The sequence below is a fragment of the Podarcis melisellensis genome (genome assembly GCF_964234715.1).
Source record: "Podarcis melisellensis genome assembly, chromosome: 7".
In the NCBI taxonomy this organism is placed as follows: domain Eukaryota; kingdom Metazoa; phylum Chordata; class Lepidosauria; order Squamata; family Lacertidae; genus Podarcis; species Podarcis melisellensis.
The window spans coordinates 22,862,073-22,870,450 of NC_138539.1; the positions used below are offsets into that span (position 1 = coordinate 22,862,073).

Genomic DNA, 8,378 nt, shown 5'->3' on the forward strand with positions numbered 1-8,378 from the left:
TTCCATGCTTAAACTGCCCAAAGCATACTAAAACACCTTATTCTTTATGGTCAGAACCTCCTCCAATCCACCTTCATCTTGGGGCAGGTATGTATCATCACATCTTTGTAAATACCCTTAAAGTACTCCTGGTTTTGTGCCTTAGGCCTGTCTCATACCCTTTGTTTTGTCTTCTGAGGCCAATGTGAAAGCTGGTCCACCTTAGCCAATGGTGGTATATTATAATAGAGTAAAGATAAAGTTTTCTGTTTCTGGTGGTAGGCAGCTCCTGCTTTACTTTGGAGCACAATGCTGGCCCAACATTTCATCAATGAAAGCAGATTTTAATTTTTGCTTTCTTGGAGGAGTGCTACAGTCACCATTTTCCTTCTTCCCCCTCCTCAACACACAAATACGAGAGATGGAGAGAGAACTTCAGCTGGATATAAGAGGCAGAAGAGATTCAGTTAGTAGGCCAGTCTAGGGAACTTCTACTAATTTATTAATTCTTTTTGGATTTGCCTCCCTAATTCTTTTTGGATTAATTCTTTTTGGATTCGCCTCCCTCTCCTAGTCAGGTTTTCCCAAGTGACCAGACTGTCCATAGGCCTGGACTGAGTCTGAAACAGATCATCTAGAAACCCTCTGAAAAGCTTCACTGGTTGGCAACTTGATTCTGCAGACAATACAAAATACTCTGGCAGAAGGAACTGAGAAGACCATCCTGTTGATTGCAAAGCATATTGTGAGGAACCCTTTTATTATTGATGTTCAGTCCTTGCCAGAGCTTCCCCAAGAGGAGTTTTTGGGACTCAAATATGATTCAAATTGCCAAAGATGATATCAACCAATTCACTCTGGTAAAGTTTTGGTTGAAATATCTCCCCGTATACTCCAGAACAGGAGAGTAGGCTCTGGACATCATTATGCCATTTCCCTCCATATCCCTTTGTGAAACTGGTTTTTCTGCTATTCTGGCTATTCAAACAAAGCAGTGCAAATGAACTGGCTATTAAAAGTGACCCAAGATTTCTTTAGTGATGCCCAGCATCCAAAATCTTGTGACAAGCACGCAATATCAATGCTCACATTCAAAATGACAGAAGTAGACTCTTAGAATGTTTAAATTCAATGTAGATTTTTTGAAGATCCGAATAAAGTATATATATTTAAAATTATAAATACATTGATTCATTTTGATCATTAAGCAAGTCACAATATCATTAAAAGTCACAATATTTCAAACCTGTTGAAAATCCAAATAAAATAATTAGAGGGGCCAGGTTTGAAAGGGGACGTGGGAATTTCACATCAGCTGAAATGGGTTTAAAAGATCAAGAAACACTGGCCTGATGTATGGGACAAGATTTCAGCATCCTTTCTTGTCTCGTATGAATCAGTGGAGGAAGTGCACGCCATTGACTTGAACAAGACAAGGGTAAAACAATTTGCTAGTGGCATCAGAAATCCCAAGAGGCCTCAAGCAGGTACTATGTGACCATAGATTGTGTGATGTCTTCAACCTTGGAGGTAAAGAAAAACAGCACAATCCTATACATGACAATAGGACTACTCCCAGGTGGGTATAGAATTGCATCTAAAAATGCTTATCCCTTCCTGCAAGTGTAATGCAGAAGCTCTAGGAGGCATGATGCTATTTTTGGTGGAGAATTGTCTGCATTAGTTCATTGACCATGATACCCACTAGATGACTGGCTATAGTTGGCAAATAGCTACCGGCTGCTTTTTAACTGGGGACGTGTGAGTACTGGAAGTTCAAGGAACGTCACGTCAGTAACAGGGCATTGCACACAGGGAGCCCTAGGTCCAATCCCTGGCTTCTCCAGTTTAAAACAATCAGATAATATGCAATGGGGGGCAATTCTGCCTGAGCTGTTGCCAGTCAGAGTACATAATACTGGGCTGGGTGGACAAATAGCCTGACCTCATATTAGGCTCCTATGCTCCTAACTTAGGCACACCTGCAAACTGAACAGTTTCTATGCTACATTTTAGGAGCCTTGGAGAAGTGTTGCAGGAGTCATCCCTCACTCTGCCCTCCCCAGCAACTACCTTAAAGATAGTTTACTGCGTGGAAAAATATATTTAAGATATTGCTAGAATTTCTCTCTCTTGATGAAGCTGGCATGTTGTGCAGTAAAGAAAATAAGGATTTTTTAAAATGCTAGAAGAAATGGAGGAGATAAGACGTAAGATTTACTTATAGTATATTTATTAAGTCTGTTAGTCACTTTATCTTGCCTAAGGCAGCCCAAAATCAACACACAGCCAACCAAAAGTTACTCGAAAGATTGCTGGCACTTTCTAGTGGGAGCCAGAATCAAAATGGCAGTCAGTGAATGAATGGTGCTATTTCTTGGGGGAATCAGTATTTCCCAGAAATTCAACAATGTGTACTGTACTGGGACCCAGGAAACCAAAAAGAAACTCACTGCATAGCAGAATTAAGGAATTCTTTCTTCAAAAAATTAAGGAACCAGGAAACCCCAAGTCGATTCAAGGAAGTGGTAAATTTGAAGAGTGCCCACGGTTTTTCAACCACTGGTGCTCTCTGGAGGCAATGAGCCTCATTTCCAATATATTTCAAAAGTATATTCTTGCCTTAGGTGCTTTTGCAATACCAGAACAAGAAACATGCATGAAATCCCTTTGTCTCTGAGGAAGGCGTATGGTTGGGTACTCTTTATAAAGGCTGTATATGCTTCAGACAATTAAAGCACATCTCCCTCTTCACTGCAAGACTCCCGTGAACTGTAGTTTAACCCAACAGAGCTACAACACCCAGCACCATGCTTAACAAACTATACTTCCCAGCATTATTGTACGTGGGAAATGCACTTTAAATGTATAGTGTACATGCAGTACAGATAAACTAGTGCTTTCTAGCACCAGCTTACAGCCCGCCTCTTCCTTTGCTTTGCTAGAAAATACAAGATCCCGTAACAGAAGCACTTTCCCTGGCAAATACGTCTCAATTCCCTGCAACAAAGAACCACTGTGTGTTTCTCATGCAAAACAAACAAACAAGAGAAAAGTCTGGAAAGCCTTAAGCGAAATATCATTTTGATGCTACCTACCTACTGCCAAGCAAACTGTTTTGAGAAATACAGCCTTAGCGATCTGGTCCCAAATCTGCCGCACACAAACACACACGTCTTATGTCGGCAGCAAATTCCACTGAATCAATGGGCTTTTCTTCCAAATAATTTGTTTAGGATTGAAGTGTAAATTGAGGAATCTGTGATCATTACGTTCAAAGTAATTAAAGCATGTTTACTTCATAGAATCATAGAAATGAAGAGTTGGAAGGGACCCCCAAGGATCTTCTAGTTCAACCCCCTGCAATGCAGGAATCTCAACTAAAGCATCCAAGACAGATGCCCATCCAAACTCCGCTTGAAAACCTCCAAGGAAGAAGAGTCCACCACCTTCTGAGGGAGTCTGTTTGTTCCACTGTCAAACAGCTCTTATTGTAAGGTGGCTCTTCCTGGTGTTTAGTTGGAATCTCCTTTCTTGTAACTTGAACCCGTAGGTTAGGGTCCTGCACTGCAGAGCAGGAAAAAACAAGCTTTCTCCATCCTCTATGTGACAGCCCTTAAGATATTTGAATATGGCTATTATATCTCCTCTCTACCAGGCTAAACATACCCTATTCCCTCAACTGTTCCTCATAAGCCTTGGAAATAACTGTGAAATACAACTTCATATGTTAGGATATAAGGTGCAGTTATTTATAGATACGTGTTGGATCCAGCCCTTAAATAGATGACAGAACCTTGTCTTCCATAGGATGGTGGGCATACTTGGATGGATCAAGACGTTGCCTGCCATCCGATACTCACTTAACTGGGAGAAAACACCATTGAGCTTAATGGGACTTATTTCTAAGTAGACATATATAGGATTACACTGCATGTTACCGTAGTTGCATTTAGGCCTCATTGAAATCAATGTGAAAAACTACTCAGGACTTAACAAGACCCACTGGGAACTAACCACAACTCATTTGCAGTGCAGCCTTATGCATGTTTACTCAGAATTCACAATATGTACCCCATATTTCTGGAATTTGTGACTACTTTGGTTTTCAAGAGATACCATCCCCATTCACTGGTAGAAGAGAACACATTAAGTGCATTTATCTACCCAATCCCCAAAGATGGTCACTGTTCAGTGCTATATGGTTTCGTGGGAGCCGACTGAAACTAAATCCTTCGAAGACAGAGGTCCTATGGCTGGGTCGTGATGGCATGGGGATGAGGGACCAAATCCCTTCTCTTGCGGGGGCCCAATTAGTGCCATTGCCTTCCCATAAGAGTTTGGGTGTAATCCTTGATGCCTCCCTTTCCATGGAGGCGCAAGTTACAGCAACAGCCAAGGCAACATTTTTCCACCTTCGCCGCATCAAGCAGTTGGTCCCTTACCTTTCCCGCCCCGACCTGGCCACAGTGATCCATGCGACAGTCATCTCCAGGCTTGACTACTGTAATTCGCTCTACGCGGGGCTGCCCTTGAAGTTGTCCCAGAAACTCCAGCGGGTACAGAATGCTGCAGTGAGGCTCCTCACAGGGTCTCTGCCATGGGAGCATATTCACCCAGTGCTTTTCAAGCTGCACTGGCTCCCGGTGGAGTACAGGGTCAGATTTAAGGTGCTGCTTTTGACCTTTAAAGCCCTTCACGCCCTAGGACCCTCGTACCTACGGGACAGCCTCTCCTGGTATGCCCCACGGAGAGCCTCAAGGTCCATAAATAACAACACCCTAGTGGTCCCAGGCCCTAAGGAAGTTAGATTGGCTTCAACCAGAGCCAGGGCCTTTTCAACTCTGGCTCTGGCCTGGTGGAACGCTCTGCCTCATGAGACCAGGGCCCTGCAGGATCTGATTTCTTTCCGCAGGGCCTGTAAGATAGAGCTGTTCCGCCTGGCCTTTGGCTTGGAGCCAATTTGATTCCCTCCCTCCCTCTCTTTTTTCTTTTCCTTCTCCTCCTGCGATGAGTCTACATTTTAATATTTTAATGTTCCATTATTTTAATGTTGTATTTTATTTTTGTTTTTAAGTTGTAATCATTCATCTTGTTTTTATTATTGCTTGTAAGCCGCTCTGAGCCTGGCCTTGGCTGGGAAGGGTATAAATAAAAAATTATTATTATTATTATATAAGTTTTTAAAAGCCCGCTGCATGTCTAACCAGTCACTGAAGAACAGTTTGCATAAAACAAAGTCAGTTGGGACAATGAGTTGGATTCAGATACGGCCCTCCATTCACAGAAAAGCCACTTCCATGAACAAAAGGAGCTTGAGACCAATAAACAGGAGTTTTTGCTTATCTATTCCCCTTGCAACTCATACCACCTACCATACTTTTCCAGGCCCGCTACAACCCTCTGGAGGTTTTTGGAATATGCAAAAAGGGTGAGTCAAAACCTGAGAGCGGAATTCTACTTATGGAATTCTGAATCCAATCCAACACCTACAAGGTATTGAGATTGTATCTACGAACACCTACAAGGTATTGAGATATCTACGAATATTGGTCACATACTATGAACACCTTGGAGGCAAGCTATTTCTGTGTGCTCTTTTACCTTGAGATAATTTGTGGGTCATAGTATTCTTTCTGTATTTGTTGACCATTCAGAAAAAAGTAGATTCTTTTGTAAATGCTGGACTGCAAAAAAATAAAATTAAAAAATCATCAACATGCCCATTCATTGGTGGTTGATTGATCAGTAGCGTAATACTGATCTTTCAACATCAGAAAATCCAGATGTTGCTTATGGATATGATAGGGCTATGGAACATGGAAGAAATCTTTGTCCCGCTTGATTTATGGTCAATATTGTCATACACAAACAGTCAGGGTCATTTCACTAGATAATTTCTTCCTTCTGAGTTTTCACACTGGCACAGATGAGATTTCCAAAACACACATTGATTACCGGTATATTGACAGGCAAAGGTTATGTAACGTCCCCACAATTTATTTCTGTTTTTCCATATATTGGAAGTCCCAAGTACACAGAGATTCCCTGCAGATCTCACTATACTTTCAGTTGGCTTATGACTGGTGTTTGCCCCCCCCCAACACCCAATAAACTGTGGTATGATAATCCATCATTTTTGACACAACTCGTAATCATTTTCACTGCAACAAGCAGTGCTTGGGGTAAAGATTTTATCTGACAATTCTTCTCAAACAGCCAATTAAAAGTGCTGATAAGGCCCACTATTTCATGTCCAATCTTTCTTGCAAACTTCATCCTAATCTTCTCTGAAAGCTTGTTTGTCATAAACCAGTAAACACTACTTTCCTCAAAATGTCACCACCATCAATGGAAAGTATACAATTCCTTCAGTCTGGAAATGCGTATATACAATATCCAATTCAGTAGTTGTATAAACCATGCTTTATTATAATTTTACATTTTTATCCCACACTTCCTCCAATGAGGGTACATAGTTCTTCTCCCTCACCCATTTTTCCCCACAACCCTGTGACATAGATAAAGTGCGAGATTATGACTAGTCCATAATCATCAAATGATCATGACAGCATGGCGTTTTGAACCTGGGTCTGTGGTTTTAGTCCAGTGTTTGAACCACTACACCTCCTGTAAGCCTCCCACTTTGAATACAGTGGTACCTGAAGTTAAGAACTTAATTCGTTCTGTACTAAGTGCATTTCCCCCCTTTCTTTTAAAAATGTATTCTATATATTAATTCAACAAAACCTGTCACCATGCAAAGCTGAACAATGCTAATCTTCTTACCAAGCTTACTTCTGTAATGTCAAACAAAAAAAAATGTTGCTTAGTTTCTGTCACCAGAACATAGCTTGGAAAGTTACCTGCACCATGCTTGACATCATATGTGACTTTACTATATAACCAGAATTTAGCTTGCTGCTTTGTTGTTCAATTAAACAAACATTGCAACATTAAATAATGAATCATGAGGTAGAACGTTTGCAGAACAAATAGGCAATTTCTTTATTGTGTGTAGATTTCACTAAGGGTGGCTGGCTTGTTGAAATCAACTGTTTGAACTTCCTCTTTTGCCCTGTTTCCTTTTCTCTTACTGTTCCATTGTGGACTTTGGTGCGGATAGCACTTAAGACTTTTGCATTTTCTGAGATTGTTGGCAAAAGTTACATGGCCTGCATTATGTGATCTCTCATTAGTGTGATTTGAAAAACAGCACACATCACTATTACTTGAATCTTGACACAAGATGAACAGTAACCAGATGCTAAATGCTTTCTCAAGAGTTCTCCTCCAGAGTTGATTTACTAACAAGTTTAGGACAGCATTCTTTCCTTCCAGTTTCCAGGACTATGCCATCCCCGATCACATCGGAAAAACCATGAAACTTACATGCTAAGAATATACGTTTCACAAAGCTGAAGCATTTTTTAAAAACACCTCACTTTTACCTTCAGAAAAGGTTCCTTCGACCTGAAAATGTACCACAGAAGCAATACCAAAGACATGATAGAAAGGAATACTGTACTGTATACACCTTTTTTTGTGCGGTCAGCACCTTACAGTGGCCTCTGTGCTTTTTTCCAAGATGGCTCCACGGCTGAAATTGAACGTGAAACCGACAGTAAGGCTTGTGGGGGCGGGGGACGACGACACGTGTGTCCCTAATAAAATTTAAAAAGCACTAGAAAATCGACCAAAGGAACCCGAAACAAGATCTACCCTCTGTGTGGCCTTGAATGACGGAGAGGCCGAGGGCTGGGAACCGGAAAGGCGATTCGGATTGTGGACATGTGTCTGTGTGGGAGCGGGGGGAGGGCGTTACTTCGGCCCGCTCCGTCTGAAGAGATCTGTTGGAGCGGTGGGCTTGCCTGTTGGCGTGTCTCATATCCCCCTGGCCCCCACTCACCCGCCCGCCCCGGTCGAGAAAAGGCTGCATAGATGGGGGAAGGAGCAGCGGGGGCGCGCGCGCGCCGCCCTCCTCTTCCTCAGTCCCTTATGAGGATGTGGGGCAGAGGAACGGAAGCGTCGGGGTGGCGCGCAGCCTCACCCTGCGCTGCTCCCAACAGCCGAGCCGCTGGCTGCGCGCCGCCAAGGAGAGAGGCGCGGCTCTCCCGCATGCGCGAGCGAACATGCTCTGCAGTAGTGGGAGGGCGGCAAGGCGGCGCGCGTGCCCGTCGTCGGAAGGAGAGGGGGGGGGACAGAGGGTGTAACAGCGGGGCTAAGGCGTGTCCGCTGCCGCCGCGCGGAGGCAGGAAGGGCAGCCGGGCGCGCGCTTGAGGCGGTTGATGCAGCCACCGGGTTGGTAAGTGTGAGAGAGAGACTGACTGAGGAGAGACGGGGCGGGGTGGGGTGGGGGGGGAGGGAAAGGAGGGGAGGGAAAGTGTAGGCGCAAGCGC

The 8,378-nt window shown here is 43.4% G+C and overlaps 1 long non-coding RNA gene across 1 annotated transcript; it reads right to left on the reverse strand.

Annotated features, from left to right (window-relative positions):
- Positions 1–549: 549 nt before the first annotated feature.
- On the reverse strand, positions 550–8,284 carry LOC309374238. Its single transcript, XR_014170436.1, has 3 exons — positions 5,584–8,284; positions 3,078–3,132; positions 550–2,164 (listed from the first exon to the last, which is right to left on the reverse strand). It is a non-coding gene; the product is annotated as an uncharacterized lncRNA (long non-coding RNA).
- Between the last annotated feature and the right edge of the window lie 94 nt (positions 8,285–8,378).